Source organism: Salvelinus fontinalis, chromosome 14 (genome assembly GCF_029448725.1).
Source record: "Salvelinus fontinalis isolate EN_2023a chromosome 14, ASM2944872v1, whole genome shotgun sequence".
NCBI lineage: Eukaryota > Metazoa > Chordata > Actinopteri > Salmoniformes > Salmonidae > Salvelinus > Salvelinus fontinalis.
In genome coordinates, this window is record NC_074678.1 from 42,477,422 (window position 1) to 42,497,074 (window position 19,653).

Sequence of the window (19,653 nt, forward strand, 5' to 3'; positions counted from 1 at the left end):
CCTGACAGAGCTGGTGTAACGGAGTCAGGTTTGTAGGCCTCCTTGCTCGCACACACTTTTTCAGTTCTGCCCACAAATTTTCAATAGGATTGAGGTCAGGGCTTTGTGATGGCCACTCCAATACCTTGACTTTGTTCTTCGGCTTGCAAGCCTGAGTTTGAAGGTAGACCTTGAAACACATCCACAGGTACACCTCCAATTGACTCAAATGATGTCAATTAGCCTATCAAAAACTTCTAAAGCCATGACATCATTTCCTGGAATTTCCCAAGCTGTTTAAAGGCACAGTCAACTTAGTGTTTGAAAAACTTCTGACCCACTGCAATTGTGATACAGTGAATTATAAGTGAAATAATCTGTCTGTAAACAATTGTTGGAAAAATTACTTGTGTCATGCACAAAGTAGATGTCCTAACCGACTTGCCAAAACTATAGTTTGTTAACAAGAAACTTGTGGAGTGGTAGAAAAAAACAGTTTTAATGACTCCAACCTAAGTGCTTGTAAACTTCTGACTTCATCTGTATTTATAGTCCATTTGTTTGTCAGGAGAAAATGTGAATGTGATCATATTGGGTTAATATTTGAACTTGGGCTGGCTAGGCTGACTTTATCTTCTCTATCCAAAATGATTAACTGGAATTAATCAATCAACATAATAGTTCTGAAGATGTGAGTTAATGTTTTGTTAGGCCTACAGTTGCATGGGCCTGCATGATACAAAAATGCATAAAGCAAGCTCAGCCCTGTGAGTGCTATTGTCTATCAGTTGTTGTCTCTGTGTCTGGGTAGAGGAAATCCCCCTCCTAATCTACTCTAAATATAATTCATATGAACAAGTATAAGGTAGCTGCAGTTTGACTGGGTCTTCATCCCCCCAGGGCCAGGAGTTTATTAAACAATGTGACCTAGTAAACTGGTCCCATCATAGCCCATAACAAATATTTTTACAACTGATTAATCACTGTTATACCTTACAGGGTCCAGAGTTTTCCTGGTTAGGTTAACAGATAAGGAAAAACAAAAAAATTGCCCCACCTCTCTGGGACCCATGGTGCCACCAGTCTGACCGCTCTGGGACCCATGGTGCCACCAGTCTGACCGCTCTGGGACCCATGGTGCCACTAGTCTGACCGCTCTGGGACCTATGGTGCCACCAGTCTGACCGCTCTGGGACCTATGGTGCCACCAGTCTGCATGCAGTTGTCAGTTATCGTCAACTATGTGGATGATCAGGGCTTTATTCAGGAACGTTTCTTGGGCTACTTTTTTATGGCAAGTGGGCGAGATGCGCAGTCTGTGTTTGACTTTGTGAATTCTGAGATGTCTGAGTTTAACTTCATGGAGAAAATCGTTGCCCACACATATGGTGGCTGTGCTGTAATGGAATGTATCTGCTATTTGTATTTACAGTCCCCTCCTGTTCCCCGATTAAGAGGTGATGACCACTCCACTCCAGTACCATTATCAACTCTCTCCTGACATGAACTGAAGCCACGTCTTATGTGCCCCACTCATCCACTGGCACATTAAATGTTTCCCCTCCAAGCGCTATGAGTACCCGTATAAATTCTCTCATAGTCAATCACACACACAAATACAATCACATTATTACACATCAATGATTTTACTCCTTGCTTGGACTAACTCACTCTTAGCTCTTTTGTCTAACTGTGTAGCGTATTGTGTTATTTTGTTGTCGTCTTCCCAGTCAAATCCTGTCCTGCACTCAGTGGAAGAGTTGAGCTCTTCTCCAACACCTCAACCCTGTCCTGAAGTCAAACCTCTGAACACCTCAACTCATGCCTCATACCCTCATTCAATCCCTGCTGTGACCCCTCCCAACACTGTGCAAGTAGCCCTCTCATTCCCATTAAAATATGATGATTTTTTAAACACACTTTGTGGTCTCCGCGCGTTCTGCGCCTATACTGTGGGTCTCCCATCCTCCTCCATTTTTCAAGTCACCAGCCTCCACTGGTAGACACGTGCATGTTCTGTACTGTAGGCATCATCTCACTGTTAGGTAACTAAGGCGTGTAAAGACATGCTTTGCTCAACACGGGCAATGCTTCATCCCATGTGCCACAGTCATGCAGCATTTTCTTTGTGGTCAAATGCAGGTATGCAGCCTTTCCATGTTTCTGCATCATGGCAAAAGAGTGGAATTGTTTTGACAAGAATGTATGGAGTGAGTTTAAGCCCGATTCACATGCCAGACAGCTTTGAGTTTAGGGGTAATCATAATAAGGTGTGATAACTTTACAATGTCTTTGTACTGTAAACATACCAGTGTCTGTGTGGGTGAAGAGTTTTGACTGAGATTCTCTCTGGAAATGCATCAGGGTTCATTCCTCAAAGGAAGTACTTCTATCAAAGACCAAAGGGACAAGGGCCACAATATGGCCCTCACAAATAGTCTACTGTGTCAAAGTCACTGACATTTGGAGAGCATGTGGCCATGACATTGTTGCTTGTGTTTATATATCATTAAATAATCATTAAATTAATGATTATGAAACAGGGGAAACTGTCCGAAATCTAAATGATTGAAAAGCTATTAGGGATAGAAGATACTACTAAGAAGAACGATTACTGAAGTGTTAAGAACTATTCCAGGACTGATGATCTACCACAGATATGCACCATACTCTTGAGCAGCAACTTAATTCGATCCATCCCATCCAAAGGTGAATGGGTACACCTTCCATTTACATTGGCCCTGATAGACCTTTGATGAATGATGCTTGATTAATCTATTGCTCAATGTGATAGATTAATGTCTTCATGTCTTCATATTACTCACCCATAAACCAGATCTTTGCAAGATCCATCATCATCACTGCTCTGAGAAATGAGAACCAGAGAAGGACCAGCCACTGAACAAATACTGTAGGGGACAGAGAGAGCATCAGAACAACAGCAGTGGGGCAGATGTGGAGGCTGGACAGTAGCCAATACAAGCTCACTATACTGCCCTATTCATCCCTTCATCTCCACACAGCCAAACAGGGAGAGAGGGAGAGAGCTGGGGAGAGACCAAAATGGAAAGAGGGATCAGATAGATGGGGTAGAGAGAGAGAGAGACAGAGAGTGAGGATGAGGAAGAGAAAATAGGGGAAGGATAGAGGGATCAGAGATGGTAGAGAGAGAGAGAGAGGAAGAGAAAAGAGGGGAGAGATAGAGGGATCAGAGGGTAGAGAGAGAGAGAGAGAGGAAGAGGAAGAGAAAGGAGGGGAGGGATAGCGGGATCAGAGACGGTAGAGGGAGAGAGATACATTGAGAGAGGGGTTACTAACGATTCCCTGTTTCTTCATCCCAGAACATCCTCCTAAGCTCTTAGCTCCATGCAGTTGTGACTGCTTATTCACAGATCAGTCCATAATACTACAGCCAATGGTGAAAAAGTGAAGCTCATGAAATGAGGAATGATTCTATTATACAAACATCTTTCTTCCAGAATGTACCACCTTGAATAGACTATTATCTTTTGACATTTTAGTGGAAACAAGAACTTGCTCTTCAAACCTTCCATAACAATCTATATTTAACAAACTCGCAGATGGTTGGAATAAGATCCAGCTTGAGGATCCTTTTTTTCCTGTGTGAGGAAGAAGTCGAGATGTGCCATTTTCCAAGAGTTCCATGTGAGATGAGACGTTGACTTTTGACAGGTGTTTGTTTGAATATCAAACAGACCGATGGAGGCCTACAGATGGCCAACAGATTGCATTCCAGACAGGGCCTTCATTCTAGGACTGGCCAGTGGGGGAGCAGAGAGAGTAGTCTCGCCTCGATGGCTCTCTGGGGCTCTGGACGTAAAAACCTCTCATCATCATTATCATCATCTTCAGACAGAGGCTGTGTCAGGCACCAGAGACCTTGTTTTTCCATCAGCGCTGAGCAGGGATCAGGTCAGTGTCCATCATACGGTACCTACTGTACCTCCACCTCTAGCACTGCTCTGCTGGACATCTAGCTGCAAAGGGTTGCCTGGAAACCTGGAGACTGTTGATGACCGCTGATTGTTTTCATATGGAAACAAGGCATTGCGAAAATATGCAGTTGATTTCCTTAGGAAAGAGACAGATTGTGTCATAAACTTGGACTGTGTCCTAAAATTAGAATCAAGAAAGAGTGTATGTGAGGTTGGAGTATAACTGACTACCATCATGACAGCAGACAATACATAATAAACCAGACCTCAGAAATAATTCAGTCCGACAATGACTTGTCCTATAATGCCACATAACAGAACAGAGATAAGATGTATTAAGTACTGTTGTTATTTCTTTAATGGAGGGACTATCATAAAGACTATAGCTTTCCTTTGAACAATGCTAACCTAACTCCGACCCAGCTTGACCTCTGACCTGTGGCTTTGAGCTTTATCTGACCAAATTATCTGACCAGTTTGTCCAGAGAAAGTGCCCTCAGCTCGAGATGCTTATCTGTTTTATCTCTGTTGTTGTGTGGTATTAGGTAACCAAACACTAAATCACCAGCTTATTAGCATTTGATAACAACAAAGCTAAAGAAGGGTTTTTGTTTCAGGTGTTTGGTATTGCAGTTTATTTTAAGTGGGACTGTTATGGGTTAACAAAGACTTACAGTCAAGTAAATGCATCTGTGCATTATTTCTAGGATGTTAAAATAAAGAAACAAAACATTCTAGGGGACCATGATCTAGGTATCATTAGTGAGGAAAGTGTTAAAGGGAAATTTCAGTCAAAAACGCATCATCATGATTATGTGGCAAGTGTCACTTTGGTTTTTGAAAATCCAATATCTTGAAAACTTCACTGCTGACATGCAAAACATTGTTGGACTAATCAACAGTGGACTAATGAAAAAAATACCAAAATATAGTTTGAGTGAAATATACCTTTAACACCTGGGCAGAGGAGAGATATAGTGCTCCTATATGTGTCTAAATGTTCCACAGCCCAGGCTCTGGCCAGCTGGCTGGTTGGCTGGTTGGCTGGCTGTCTGTCCAGAGAGGTGCAGCCCAGTCCGGTGAGTCATTGGGTAGTGGACGCAGGCTGCCAGCAGGTCCATGTGGCGTGATAGTGTGGCAGGCAGTGGACCTAGGGAGTGGGTGAGGCCTGAACACACATCCAGACACTGGCCAGCACAGCAGACGGCCCATGAGAGAGCACAGCCAATGTCAACAGGCCCAGGCCACAACCTCAAGCCCCTGGGCCCTAGCCCACGCTCCCCTCACCTCAGCCCAAGACAGATACAGCCAACACGGGGAGTGAGCTCTGCACAGTGGGGTCTGTATCGAGGATACAGCAGAGGCAAGGTGCATGCTGCTTCTGTGGGGAGGCAGAGAAAACACTGGGCAGGACACTAACTCTCATGGGTCTCTGGGTAAGAGTAGTCTTGAAAGCCAGACTCTTTCAAATAGAAAAGCTTTAAGAGAAGTTGAATCTGAATTTGCATGCATAGCTTAAGCTAAGCATAGTACATGTCCTCTGTGTCAGAAACTCTTTGAGGAACTGAACAAGCAGAATAAATGCGAGAAGGGAAAATAAATCCCCCCTCGGTTCCATTTTTCGTGAGATGGAGAGAAGTTTTTGAAAGGCAATCCAAAAGCATCTGCACTCTTAAAAGTCGACACAACTTACACCAGATGTGCGTTTGGCTCCAGGGCCAAGTCTTCACCGGCAGCCAGGCTTCTCTCTTTCCCTGGGGGTGGCAGCATACATAATGGTATAACTGTTTCATGCAACAGGTAGCCTCATAGCCTTTTCCCATCGCTCCACTGGGAGGGCCAGCGGGAGGTAAGAGCTAGTCAGTCTGAGGAAATACTCTCCCTGTGAAGAACAAACCCAGAGAGAAAGACAGAGAGGAGAAAGAGAGGAGCTTCAACCCTGCAAGCTCCATTGTGACTGTCCCCTCATGCTGTTTTACAGTAACAATGACTTGCAGATTCAACTATGGACTACACCTCTCCTCCCCCGCCCCCGCCCCGTGCTCGACCCCAACTCCAGCTGAGGTAGAATGGAAGGTTATTTTTCTTAACCCCATTACAAGACAAATAGAACTCCCAGGGAAAGGATAGGGGGCCAAATGTGTATTTTAATTCAGAAAAGATTGCCAAAGGGGATAGCCCGGCTAGGAATGCTTGACTCCCATCCCTCAAAGACCAAGGGGGGTCTTGAGGTAGAAGCAGAACTGTAAGGATTACTGGATTTTTACAAGGAGGCTTTTCCTTTTATTCAGGAGAAGCTAAAGAAGCTTCCATGAGGTTTCCAGACTTTTTACCAGCCATGAATTGTTGTGAACTCTCACTTTACAAGGAATTATCTTTCGACATGCTGAAATGACTGAAATCGGAGAAAGTGTTTAAATGCAACATGGAGGGGAATGTTGTTCCCCTGATGCTTCAATCTAGGGTCATGTCAGACATTGGCAAAAGTACTATCAAAATACTTCAGCTACTTTCCTAGTTGCAAGTAAACCACAATATCCAGAATTCATAGTGATTTCAGGACGTAGTATCGCCCCAAGGAGGTGTATCCAATTGATGAAATATAAAAATGTATGTGTTTGTAGCTAGCACTTTCAGCTAGAGCAGGTATTCCCAAACTGTGGTACGCGCAATGCCGTCAGGGATACGCCAAATAAAAACGTGATTCACATTTTCAAACAGTCCATTTATATTTTCCAACAGGGCTATACATTTGGGTGAGTTTTTTTCTCTCGCCTGAGTAGCCTAGTTTCACAGCCAAAAATAAAATTAAACCATCTAGTGTTCAGCGAAAATAACAACACAATGTCAAATACAGGTACCCTAGTCAAATAATTAACATCCAATCACATTAACCGTTGCTCTCTTGCAGGAATTCCACTAACGGTCCGTATGTAACCAAACGTACCTGCTGCTCATGTTGGTATCTGTACTGATGGCGCAAAAGCCATGACAGGGAGACATAGTGGAGTGGTAACGGGCGTGCAAGCAGTTGCTCCCGACGCCACTTGGGTACACTGCAGCATCCACCGAGAGGCTCTTGCTGCCAAAGGAATGCCTGACAGCTTGAAGACGTTTTGAACACTACAGTGTAAATGGTTAACTTTGTTAAAGCAAGGCCCCTGAACTCTCGTGTATTTCCTGCACTATGCAAGGATATGGGCAGCGACCATGTAACGCTTTTACAACATACAGAAGTGCACGGGTTATCAAGGGGCAAAGTATTGACACGTTTTTTTTAATTGAGAGACGAGCTTAAAGTTTTTATTGACCATAATTTTCACTTGTCTGACCGCTTGCATGATGACGAGTTTCTCACATGACTGGCCTATCTGGGTGATGTTTTTTCTTGCCTGAATGATCTGAATCTAGGATTACAGGGACTCTCCACAACTATATTCTATGTTCAGGACAAAATTGAGGCTATAATTAAGAAGTTGGAGCTCTTCTCTGTCTGCATTAACAAGGACAACACACAGGTCTTTCCATCATTGTATGATTTTTTGTGTGCAAATGAACTCAAGTTTACGGACAATGTCAAATGTGATATGGCGAAGCACCTGAGTGAGTTGGGTGCGCAATTACGCAGGTACTTTCCTGAAACGGATGACACAAACAACTGGATTCTTTATCCCTTTCATGCCCTGCCTTCAGTCCACTTACCGATATCTGAACAAGAGAGCCTTTTCACAGAGAAATTCTGTGAAAAGTGAATTTAATCAGAAGCCACTGTCAGATTTCTGGATTGGGCTGCGCTCAGATTATCCTGCATTGGCATATCACGCTATTAAGACGCTGATGCCTTTTGCAACCACGTACCTATGTGAGAGTGGATTCTCGGCCCTCACTAGCATGAAAACTAAATACAGGCACAGACTGTGTGTGGAAAATGATTTAAGACTGAGACTCTCTCCAATACAACCCAACATTACAGAGTTATGGGCATCCTTTCAAGCACACCCTTCTCATTAACCTGTGGTGAGTTATTCACCATTTTCAATTAACAAATATGGTTTTATATGTAAGATGGTTAAATAAAGAGCAAAATTATTGATTATTATTATATTATTATTTGTGTGCTGGTCCTATAAGAGCTCTTTGTCACTTCCCACGAGTCGGGTTGTGACAAAAACTCACTCATTCTTATGTTTAATAAATCTATACTTATAATGATTACAAAAAGCAACATTTGAGAGTGCGCTGACCCTGGTGCTAGAGGGGGTATGCAGCTGGAGGTTGAATGTTTAAAGGGGTACGGGATTATAAAAAGTTTGGGAACCACTGAGCTAGAGGATTTCGAAACGGAACTGAAGTCTCAACTTTTGGGGTTGCCATGTAGTTGAACATTGAAAAGTGATGCTATAAGTGATGCTATGCTATCACTTCAAAGAGGAAGCCAACATCAGCGCAGCAGAAAAGAAGTCAAGCTGAGGTAAAGTAGCTAATGTTACCTAGCTAACTAGAGAGTTACATTTGTTTAACTAAACCAAAATCTATCTAGCTAGCTTTCATAATAGGCTGGCTAGACATTCCAAAGAATATCAATGTAATTAGCCAGCTGCTATCTGGCGATGTGATTTGTAACTTTGCAAGCTAAAGTTAGCTAACTAACGGATGATGATGACCTTGACACCAGCTTTAGTAGTACAGAACCTGTAGACCCATTGAATGAAAGCTTTCAGCATGAAATAAGCCCAAGCTCAACATCACCTGACGTTGATACAAGCCATGACAGCCAAAGGTATTTATGAAAGCACAGTACTCTCTTGAGAAAACAAAATCACCAATACACTAAACTGTCTACAAGACAAGTGCTCCTCAAACCTTTCACAACCTTGCAGTCTTGCACCCTTGGCATGGGGAGAGGGCTGTTAGTATACTATTATAGGGATGAATATATTTTATTTGACATACATGATTTGTTGATAACTAGTAAATAGTAGCATACAGCAAAGTGTGTTTAAATAATTTCTAACTTAATAACAATTTCTGCTAGTTAGTTTTTGCTACCATGTGGGTTTTAGCTTGCTTGAGCCTGCTAACTGAGGAGTGTTAATACACCTGTTTCCATACATGTTGCATTTTAAAACATTTCTTACAAAGGAGTTGTTTAATCTAACTGCTTAACTATTCACCTGTACATGGAATTACTTTTTTTAACCGAATTTCTTCTAATCTTTACAGGAAAATGCCATGGGTACTATCTGATGTGTGGAGACATTTCACTGCAGCTAATGTAGAAGGAAAAGCTGTGTTCACTTGCAAATACTGTGCCAAATCATGTGTGAAGAATGCAACAAAGGTGCAGAATCATCTGGCCAAGTGCATAAAGTTCCTTCAGCGTTCACAACAAGCAACCTCAGACAAAAGTCCCTCTACTTCTAGTCAATGTGAAAATGATGAATCAGACACCTTATCGATAGCAACAGCTGGAATCAGAAGTTTTTTGACTCAATGGAGGAACGTAGTCAGAGAAATGCTGATGAATGTCTTGCTCGAGCTGGGTATGCAACTGGTTCACCTCTGATGCTCACAGGCAATGTGTATTGGAAGACATTTCTGAATGTTCTTTGCCCAGCATACACCACTCCAACCAGACATACTTTATCTACTAATTTGCTGGATGCAGAGTTCAACAGAAGAGTCAACTCATTTAATTAAAGTTCAATTCGTAACTAAATAGTTTTTATGTATTTCTATTGTAAGGATTTAATCATTTGCAATTATGTCTACTTATCAAGGCACAAGGCACGACCCAGATGCAGACACAGGAGGCAGATGGTTGGAGTCTTACAATGTTAATTAATCCAAAGGGGTAGGCAAGAGAATGGTTGTGGACAGGCTAAAAGGTCATAACCAGATCAGAGTCCAGGATGTACAGAGTGGCAGACAGGCTCGAGGTCAGGGCAGGCAGAATGGTCAGGCAGGCGGGTACAAAGTCCAGAAACAGGCAAGGGTCAAAAGCGGGAGGACTAGAAAAAGGAGAATGCAAAAAGCGGGAAAAACACTGGTTGACTTGGAAACATACAAGATGAACTGGCACAGAGAGACAGGAAACACAGGGATAAATACACCTGGAAAAACAAGCGACACCTGGAGGGGGTGGAGACAATAACAAGGACAGGTGAAACAGATCAGGGTGTGACACTACTTATGATAAAGTAAAAGGTTTATGTTCCTATGGTAAATATATCCAATGCAAAAAACATCTATATTAAATGGTGTTAATATTAATTTGCATGTATTTCTGTTAATTCCCATATATTCCTGTTAATTCCCACAAAGTTTCCACCTCTGAATATTCCCCAAAATGTGTGGGGGGTGGACATCCCGTAGAGGTTATGGCAAAGTATGACATACAGTGCATACGGAAAGTATTCAGACCCGTTGACTTATACACACACTACAGCATTGTACCAGATCTTCAGTTTCTTGGCAATTTCTTGCATGAAATAGCCTTCATTTTGCAGAACAAGAGTAGACTGATGAGTTTCAGAAGAATGTTCTTTGTTTCTGGAAATGTTGAGCCTGTAATCGAACCCACAAATGCTGATACACAACTAGTCTAAAGAAGGCCAGTTGTATTGCTTCTTTAATCAGCACAGCAGTCTTCAGCTGTGCTAACATAATTGTTTTCTAATGATCAATTAGCCTTTTAAAATGATAAACTTGGATTAGCTAACACAACGTGCCATTGGAACACAGGAGTGATGGTTGCTGATAATGGGCCTCTGTATGCCTATGTAGATATTCCATTAAAAAATCTGCAGTTTCCAGCTACAATAGTCATTTACAACATTAATAATGTCTACACTGTATTTCTGATCAATGTGATGTTATTTTAATCAACAAACATGTGCTTTTCCTTCAAAAACAAGGACATTTCTAAGTGACCCCAAACTTTTGAACGGTAGTGCATTTTACAGCCTTATTCTAAAATATATTTAATAATTTCCCCCCCTCATTAATCTCCTCTCAATACCCCATAATGACAAAGCAAAAACAGGTTTTTATAAAAAAAATCTAAGAAATACTGAAATATCACATTAACATAAGTATTCAGACCATTTACTGAGAACTTTGTTGAAGCACTTTTGGCAGTGATTGCAGCCTCGAGACTTCTTGGGTATGACGCTACAAGCTTGGCACACCTGTATTTGGGGGGTTTCTCCCATTCTTCTCTGCAGATCCTCTCAAGCTCTGTCAGGTTGGATGGGGAGCATCGCTGCACAGCTATTTTCAGGTCTCTCCAGATATGTTCGATCGGGTTCAAGGCCGGGCTCTGGCTGGGCCACTCAAGGACATTCAAAGACTTGTCCCGAAGCCACTCCTGCATTGTCTTGGCTGTGTGCTTAGGGTCGTTGTCATATTGGAAGGTGAACCTTCACCCTAGTCTGAGGTCCTGAGCGCTCTGGAGCAGGTTTTCATCAAGGATCTCTCTGTACTTTGCTCCGTTCATCTTTCCCTCGATCCTGACTAGTCTCCCAATCACTGAAAAACATCCCCAACAGCATGATGCTGCCACCACTATTATTCACTATATGGATGGTGCCAGCTTTCCTCCAGACGTGCCTCTTGGCATTCAGGCCAAAGAGTTAAATCTTGATTTCATCAGACCAGAGAATCTTGTTTTCACTGTCTGAGAGTCCTTTATGTGCCTTTTGGCATTCTCCAGGCAGGCTGTCATGTGCCTTTTACTGAGGAGTGGCTTCCGTCTAGCCACCCTACCATAAAGGCCTGATTGGTGGAGTGCTGCATAGATGGTTGTCCTTCTGGAAGGTTCTCCCTTCTCCACAGAGGAAATCTGGAGGTCTGTCAGAGTGACCATTGGGGTCTTGGTCACCTCCCTGACCAAGGCCCTTTCCCTCGATTGCTCAGTTTGGCCGGGCGGCCAGCTCTAGGAAGAGTCTTGGTGGTTCCAAACTTCTTCCATATTAAGAATGTTGGAGGCCACTTTGTTATGGGGACCTTCAATGCTGCAGACATTTTTTGGTACCCTTCCCCAGATCTGTGCCATGACAGAATCCTGTTTCGAAACTATGGACAGTTCCATCGACCTCATGGCTTGGTTTTTGCTCTGACATGCATTGTCTACTATGGGACTTATATAGATAGGTGTGTTCCTTTCTAAATCATATCCAATCAAACTAATTTACCACAGGTGGACTCCAATCAAGTTGTTGAAACAACTCACGGGGAATCAATGGGAACAGGATCCACCTGAGCTCAGTTTAAAGTCTCATAATAAAGGGTCTCAACACTTGTGTAAATACATTTTTTTAAATATTTTTTTAAATATAAATTTGCCAACATTTCTAAAAACCTGTTTTCGCTTAATCATTATGGGGTATTGTGTGTAGATTGATGAGGGACACACAATTTTTGAATACATTTTAGAATAAGGTTGTAACATTTGGAAAAATTCAAAGGGTCTGAATACTTTACCGAATGCACTATATATACACAATAGAATTAAAATATACTAATAATGCTTATAATAAATACTACAGTTTTTTAAAGGGAATACTTGAATATGGTGTGGTGGGTGGTGCAGTGAGGTGTTCGGAGTGACTTTGGATTGTAGTTATGGGACCTTTCCCATCTCCTCTTGAGAGTCTTCAACTTCCTTGTATCCAAGCGGTATTGTCTGTGAGAGAAAGACGAAAACGATATTAGATGGGAAATTGTTGTGGACTACCTGTATTCTTACTTAATGGTGCGGAATATGAGACATCACACAGACACATGTTAGCTAGCAAGCTACATCACACAGGTATAGTTACTAGAGCAATATGAGGCATGAAGCCAATGTAATTCCTTTACTGTCCACCATCATCATCAAACAAGTTTTGCTCCTCATGAGAGGTACTAAGTCTAGCTAGGTTAGTTAGCTACCTACAGTAGCTATAACATTAGACTACAGTACATTTTAGGTCTATGAAACACAGCTAGCTAGCTAAACTTGGATAGTAATGGTACTAGCAGGCCTCGTTATGGTGGAATTGATCGCCAAATTGTACTGTACTGAAGAACACTGCCTTGCGTAAAAAGAGAGGTTATATTTCTAGCTAGCTACCAACAGCAAAACAACTTACTCGTTTGTCATTTGCCCTTCTGAGTCCTGGTCCAGCTAGTATAAGCTGACACCGCTGCTTGCTGGTCTCGCAATTATTTTTCTTGGTATCTCAACTCCTCTTCAGTCTATTCCGGCTCAAATAAATAGGGATGTATGTTCCTAAGTAAAATAAATATCATAAAATGTTGTCGTTGTCCAGCTCTTCTTACATTTACATTTACATTTACATTTAAGTCATTTAGCAGACGCTCTTATCCAGAGCGACTTACAAATTGGAAAGTTCATACATATTCATCCTGGTCCCCCCGTGGGAATTGAACCCACAACCCTGGCGTTGCAAGCGCCATGCTCTACCAACTGAGCCTCTTGGAAAGAGGAATCATCAGAAGCAGCTACTGCAGCTAATTATTTAGCAGTCTCGGATAGACAGTGCAATATAGCTCCATGCTATTCGGATCTTGCAATCTGTGAAACACAAAGGCCACAATAATTGCTAAAAAACATGACTCCATTAATTTTTAAATCAGACAGCAGGCTCAATCAACCAATGGTGTCATTGGTTGAACTCTCCCGGCGCGAAAATTCCAAAATGCAGCTATAGTGCATAATTATGTATGAAACACCCTCTCATCAATCAGAATTATGTAGGGAGACAGGAAAAACACCCCAACTACTCTCTAGAGGTGAAGTTTCCATTTAGGTCACAGGTTTGTATGGGGAATTCATTTTGTTGTCTTTTAACAGGAATTCAAGGTGAGGAAAGATCCTTAAACAAACATAAATGTGGTACAAAGGAGTGAAGGTGGAAACTGTGCTGAAAGAATGTGTGGCTCTTCTTTCTACTGCTAGCGTGCTCACGGCACCTCCTGTCAGGGAAGAAAAAACCCAGGAAGAAAGAAACTGGGGAAATGCAAAACAAAGCCATCCTCCCCTAGTCTCCCCTGGTCTGGTGAGTGATTGATTATGACCTGTCTGCTTCTCTGCTCTTTACTATTTACTGACTGTCTTTTAGCAAAGTCTACTAAGATTGACTTTATATGTGCTATTGGAGTTGAAGGAGTTTTGCACGATTGGATACATTTTTTTTTCCTATATTGCCTAATTGTAGACTAAGAAATGAAGAGTTTCATTCCAAATCTCTATATATCCATTTTCTGAAATGTTGGTAAATTATCTTTTGTTGTTTAAATAAATGATGAAAGAGATTGGTGTGTTTTTTCACTATCTAATCATGGCATGGGGTTGTTCAATGACAGACGTATTATTTGTTTAAAATCAATCACTTAATGGTTTTATTTAGCAAAATGCTATGTATACGCCTCACTCTTAGAGAAACAAGTAGTACTGCTAGGTATTACACAGTCAAATGTAACAAATAACTCCATTTTATATAAAGAAATTTATAAATTATGCATTTGTGACATCAAAATATATACAGTTGAAGTTGGAAGTTTACATACACTTAGGTTGGAGTAATTAAAAGTTGTTTTTCAACCACTCCACAAATTTCTTGTGAACAAACTATAGTTTTGACAAGTCGGTCAGGACATCTACTTTGTGCATGACACAAGTCATTTTTCCAACAATTGTTTACAGACAGATTATTTTACTTATAATTCACTGTATCACAATTCCAGTGGGTCAGACGTTCACATACACTAGGTTGACTGTGCCTTTAAACAGCTTGGAAAATTCCAGAAAATTATGTCATGGCTTTAGAAGCTTCTGATAGGCTAATTGACATAATTTGAGTCAATTGGAGGTGTACCTGTGGATGTATTTCAAGGCCTACCTTCAAACTCAATGCCTCTTTGCTTGACATCATGGGAAAATCAAAAGAAATCAGCCAAGACCTCAGAAAACAAATTGTAGACCTCCACAAGTCTGGTTCATCCTTGGGAGCAATTTCCAAACACCCTGAAGGTACCACGTTCATCTGTACAAACAATAGTATGCAAGTATTAACACCATGGAACCACACAATCGTCATACCGCTCAGGAAGAAGACGTGTTTTGTCTCCTAGAGATGAACGTACTTTGGTCCAAAAAGTGTAAATCAATCCCAGAACAACAACAAAGGACCTTGTGAAGATGCTGGAGGAAACAAGTACAAAAACATCTATATACACAGTAAAACGAGTCCTAGATCGACATAACCTGAAAGGCCGCTCAGCAAGGAAGATGCCACTGCTCCAAAACCGCCATAAAAAGCCAGACTACGGTTTGTAACTGCACATGGGGACAAAGATCGTACTTTCTGGAAAAATGTCCTCTGGTCTGATGAAACAAAAATAGAACTGTTTGGCCATAATGACCATCGTTATGTTTGGAGGAAAAAGGGGGAGGCTTGCAAGCCGAAGAACACCATCCCAACCGGGAAGCACGAATGTGGCAGCATTGTGCTTTGATGCAGGAGGGACTGGTGCACATGGCATCATGAGGAGGGAAAATTAGGTGGATATTTTGAAGCAACATCTCAAGACATCAGTCAGGAAGTTAAAGCTTGGTCGCAAATGGGTCGGTTGGACAATGACCCCAAGCATACTTCCAAAGTTCTGGCAAAATGGCTTAAGGACAAAGTCAAGGTATTGGAGTGGCCATCACAAAGCCCTGACCTCAATCCTATAGACAATTTGTGGGCAGAACTGAAAAAGTGTGTGCGATCAAGGAGGCCTACAAACCTGACTCATTTACACCAGCTCTGTCAGGAGGAATGGGCCAAAATTCACCCAACTTATTGTGGGAAGCTTGTGGAAGGCTACCCGAAATGTTTGACCCAAGTTAAACAATTTAAGGCAATGCTACCAAATACTAATTGAGTGTATGTACTTTTCTGACCCACTGGGAATATGATGAAAGAAATCATTCTCTCCACTACTTTTCTGACATTTCACATTCTTAAAATGAAGTGGTGATCCTAACTGACCTAAGACAGGGAATTTTTACCAGGATTAAACGTCAGGAATTGTGAAAAACTGAGTTTAAATGTATTTTGCTAAGGTGTATGTATGTAAACTTCCGACTTCAGGTGTATATATATATACAGTATATCACAAAAGTGAGTACACCCCTCACATTTGTGTAAATATTTGAGTATATCTTTTCATGTGACAACACTGAAGATATGGCACTTTGCTACAATGTAAAGTAGTGAGTGTACAGCTTGTATAACAGTGTAAATTTGCTGTCCCCTCAAAATAACTCAACACACAGCCATTAATGTCTAAACCGCTGGCAACAAAAGTGAGTACACCCCTAAGTGAAAATGTCCAAATTGGGCCCAATTAGCCATTTTCCCTCCCCGGTGTCATGTGACTCGTTAGTGTTACAAGGTCTCAGGTGTGAATGGGGAGCAGGTGTGTTAAATTTGGTGTCATCGCTCTCACACTCTCTCATACTGACTGGTCACTGGAAGTTCAACATGGCACCTCATGCCAAAGAACTCTCTGAGGATCTGAAAAAAAGAATTGTTGCTCTACATAAAGATGGCCTGGGCTATAAGAAGATTGCCAAGACCCTGAAACTGAGCTGCAGCACGGTGGCCAAGATCATACAGCTGTTTAACTAGACAGGTTCCACTCAGAACAGGCCTCGCCATGGTCGACCAAAGAAGTTGAGTGCACGTGCTCAGCGTCATATTCAGAGGTTGTCTTTGGGAAATAGACGTATGAGTGCTGCCCGCATTGCTGCAGAGGTTGAAGGGGTGGGGGGTCAGCCTGTCAGTGCTCAGACCATACGCCGTACACTGCATCAAATTGGTCTGCATGGCTGTCGTCCCAGAAGGAAGCCTCTTCTAAAGATGATGCACAAGAAAGCCCGCAAACAGTTTGCTGAAGACAAGCAGACTAAGGACATGGATTACTGGAACCATATCCTGTGGTCTGATGAAACCAAGATACACTTATTTGGTTTAGATGGTGTCAAGCGTGTGTGGCGGCAACCAGGTGAGGAGTACAAAGACAAGTGTGTCTTGCCTACAGTCAAGCATGGTGGTGGGAGTGTCATGATCTGGGGCTGTATGAGTGCTGCCGGCACTGGGGAGCTACAGTTCATTGAGGGAACCATGAATGCCAACATGTACTGTGACATACTGAAGCAGAGCATGATCCCCTCCCTTCGGAGACTGGGCCGCAGGGCAGTATTCCAACATGATAACGACCCCAAACACACCTCCGAGACGACCACTGCCTTGCTAATGAAGCGAAGGGTAAAGGTGATGGACTGGCCAAGCATGTCTCCAGACCTAAACCCTATTGAGCATCTGTGGGGCATCCTCAAACGGAAGGTGGAGGAGTGCAAGGTCTCTAACGTCCACCAGCTCCGTGATGTCGTCATGGAGGAGTGGAAGAGGACTCCAGTGGCAACCTGTGAAGCTCTGGTGAACTCCATGCCCAAGAGGGTTAAGGCAGTGCTGGAAAATGATGGTGGCCACACAAAATATTGACACTTTGGGCCCAATTTGGACATTTTCACTTAGGAGTGTATTCACTTTTGTTGCCAGCGGTTTAGACATTAATGGCTGTGTGTTGAGTTATTTTGAGGGGACAGCAAATTTACACTGTTATACAAGCTGTACACTCACTACTTTACATTGTAGCAAAGTGTCATTTCTTCAGTGTTGTCACATGAAAAGATATACTCAAATATTTACAAAAATGTGAGGGGTGTACTCACTTTTGTGATATACTGTATATACAGTATATAAAGAGAGATCTGTACATAAAGCACTTACATTTGACATTTTAGTCATTTAGCATATGCTCTTATCCAGAGCGACTTAATACAGTAAGTATATTCAAGATAGCTAGGTGAGACAACCACATATCACAGTCAAATACAGGATATGAACATTCCATTCCAGCTGAACAATGGATACATAGTGTGCTTTGCCCCCACCCCTAAAAAAACATTTTCATACACATCTAAAATCTATTAATTAAAAATATGAGAACAGTAATATTGTACTCACACGTGAAGCTACCCATAAGCAATCATTTCTGATGAAAAAACACAATGTGAAACATTTGTGGAAACAGCATTTTGGAAATAGACTTTCAAATGCAGTGTCGGTGATGTAGAGAAGATCATTTCCAAAGTTTCCAGAGAGAGCCCTCCCTCAGCTGTGTTGTTGTTCATTCATATATATATTTGATTTATGGGTAATTTTCAAGCCTCCACGAACCCCATTGTTTAATTGGCGGTATTCATAAAGAAAATAAAAAAATACTTTCTTCTTTTCGGCCACACAGTGGGCGGTTTGTAAGCTCTTTGTTTGTTCTTTTCCTTTTTTTGTTTTGCTTTCCTCTCCTCAAGCTGCAAGTCTTTAGTCAGAGCTTTGCTTTGACAGGTGAAGATCAACTAGAGCCATCGCTATTGGCAACCATGTGGGATTGGAAGGAAAGGTGGCACTGGGGTCAGCGGCAGCGGGGTTATTCTATACCTATGCAATAACACACCCAGCCCCTACGGGGTTAAAGTTCAACTACAACATACAGTACCTTCACCAAATATCTACTAACAGAGCGCTACTATCTCAGAATAAGTCTAAATGCACTCAATTTGGTTTATCTGCAGGGGATGAATTTCCTCAACAGAAAATCCTGAAGTAAAGTAAATCCTCACAGGATAGAGTCAACTGTTTCAGCAGGCTCCCGAGTGGCGCAACGGTCTAAGGCACTGCATCTCAGCGGTCTAAGGCACTGCATCTCAGTGCAAAAGAATAACTACAGTCCCTGGTTCGAATCCAGGAGGTATCACATCCGGTCGTGATTGGGAGTCCCAAGGGGCGGCAAACTGACTTGCCTAGTTAAATAAAGGTTCAATGAAAAAAATGGAAAAATGAAATTCCAGGTGTGCTTACCCTCAAAAGGTCCGGTGTCCTGATGGATGGTCTATGAACAGTGAAACTCTGTTAACTTCTGTTGAAGTACTTAAAAACATTAAATAGTGGGAGGCTATTAAGCAATCATATTTTTAATTATGATAACGTCAATTGAGCTTGTCAAGGATGAATCATTTCAGTGGAGACAGTAAAATATACCTAACAAGGCCTTTCTCAGTGGTAAACACACAGCTCTTAAAACTGTAATTAGCATGTAATGCCTAACACATGGCTTACAAGCCATCTCCTAGCCCATACTCCCTCCTCTCTTCCACTTTCTCCTCTCTCTGTAGGACACACTTCTCAACCAGTCTGAAATCTAACCACGCTAATAGGAAGTCAAATCTGTGTGGGCGATTTGGAGGCCCACAAGTAGTTAAGTACTGTTCGGTCTGTGTTTGAACACTTTTAAAGACCCAATATGTCGTTTAAACAGCCTGACTCAAATAAAATGATACAATAGGGTGATTATCCAATTCTGTGCTAAAACAAATCCATAATTTAGTCATTTGGTTGTAGACACTGAAGTAGGTGTTTCTACTGATTTTGAGTCTCTTACTGGCGCCACATGATGATCATTTCCCTCTTCTGGAGTTCACAAAAAGTAAATCCACTCCACCAAGGACGCAGTGTGTCATATTCTCACCGTAATGTGGCTTCCTCTGGTATTTGTGGGCCATAGAAGAGGACAGGGGTTAAAAACCAACAAATCCCATCTTACT